The sequence below is a fragment of the Schistocerca serialis genome, chromosome 6 (assembly GCF_023864345.2).
Source record: "Schistocerca serialis cubense isolate TAMUIC-IGC-003099 chromosome 6, iqSchSeri2.2, whole genome shotgun sequence".
NCBI lineage: Eukaryota > Metazoa > Arthropoda > Insecta > Orthoptera > Acrididae > Schistocerca > Schistocerca serialis.
In genome coordinates, this window is record NC_064643.1 from 231,666,394 (window position 1) to 231,668,415 (window position 2,022).

Here is a 2,022-nt window from a genome sequence, read left to right on the forward strand (position 1 = left end):
TGTGAGCAGCAATCTGCGGCTGTTTGCTGATGACGTCGTGTACGGGAAGGTGTAGCGTGTAATGACTGCAGAACGATAAGAGATGATTAGACAGAGGATTTCCTTGGTGTGATGGATGCTTTAAACAAAAAAAATTTGTTAGTGCAGGCGAGTAGGAAAAACAGTCTCGTAATGTTCGAATACAGCAATAGTATGTGCTACGAGATATGGTCACTTCGATTAAACATCTAGGCGTAATTTTGCAAAATGCAGCTGGAAGAAGCACGTGAGGCCAAAACTAGGAAGGCAAACTGCCAACTTCTGTTTACTGGCAAAAGTTTTGGAGAGTGTGGCTCATCTACGTATAAAGCACGTGAGGCCAAAACTAGGAAGGCAAACTGCCAACTTCTGTTTACTGGCAAAAGTTTTGGAGAGTGTGGCTCATCTACGTATAAATTTTGTGGTGTAAAATTGAAGGAACTGTATCTAAATATGTTGATGTTCAGGGAGATGTAACTGTATATTATCATTCGTAATAAAGTTTTTTTAATGTCTTATCTCTCGTGTTTCATTTCTTATCTCCTTTCAAATTCCTTATCTATAAATAAAATCAGCTACTGAAGCATCTTTCTCTTGTATGGGTTGCAGGGGTTCCGACCCCTGGGGAGGTGGGTGGGTAATTTCTATGGCTGTGTGCGCCGCCTTATAGGCGGGTGTCCTTGAACGGGACTTAGCCGCTCAGCGAGGCAGCAGGCGGTCGCGGGCCCTAGTATTACTTGTCCCCCACCAGCGCGTCCATTCATGAGCGCGCCTTATCAGTTCCTGTTGCGCAACAGCAAACTTGATTTTAGCCCGTCGCGGGCTGTGCGCCGCCTTATAGGCGGGTGTCCTTGAACGGGACTTAGCCGCTGAGCGAGGCAGCAGGCGGTCGCGGGCCCTAGTATTACTAGGCCCGCGACGGGCTAAAATCAAGTTTGCGGTTGCGCAACAGGAACTGTGTGCTGCGTGCGGCTGCCTCCAGTCGACTGAGCGTGCTGCTGCCTCGAAACAGGAGAACACCAGTGCGGCGCGGTTTTGAGTACTGATCGAATGTTACGGATTCCAACCATGTCTGTTTAAAGATAGACATTAAAGAATTCAGAGACCTATTGCGAATTCTTTTTACCGCTGGGTTCAATCAGCAGGTGAGTATTACGGAAATGCTTCGTGAATTCAAGTGGTAAACTCTGGAGGGAAGAAGATGTTCTTGTAATAGAAATACTTCTGAGAACATTTAGTAAGCGGTATTTAAATTGAGCTGTAGATTGATTGTACAACGACTAACGTAAATTTTGTGTGAGGACGAAGAAATAAGAAAAGTTAAGGCTCGTATGGAATCATGTGGAATGTATACAAATTTAGAACTTTCTCGGCGGATCTCGATTCTAAGGTCTTGCAGGGTCATCATCCGAGTCAAGCCTTCGTTCTGTGGCTTTGCCGCCGACCTGCTAACGATATAAAACCCTACAGACGATAACAGCGCCAAGTGGCGAGGAATGGCTAGAAGTCGGACACACAAACGATGGGTGTAGTAAGCCGGCCGGAGTGGCCGCGCGGTTAAAGGCGCTTCAGTCTGGAACCGCACGACCGCTACGGTCGCAGGTTCGAATGCTGCCTCGGGCATGGATGTGTGTGATGTCCTTAGGTTAGTTAGGTTTAAGTAGTTCTAAGTTCTAGGGGACTTATGACCACAGCAGTTGAGTCCCATAGTGCTCAGAGCCATTTGAACCATTTTGATGGGTGTAGTAAGTCTGCTGTGCGTGTGTAGAATGGGGAACGCGGCCGATTTATCTGTGTCTGACAGTGAGCAGATTGTGGTGGATCGTGCTCGGCACGAGCATTTCGGAAACTGCACGACTTTTCGAGTGTTCCAGGAGTACTGTGGCTTCAACACGTAGCGAAACCAAGGTGTAAACACGTCCAGACGTCGTTGGGCTGGGCAACCACCCTTCATTACAGACGCCAGACGTTGTATGCTGGGCAGACTGATAAAACAGAACAGGC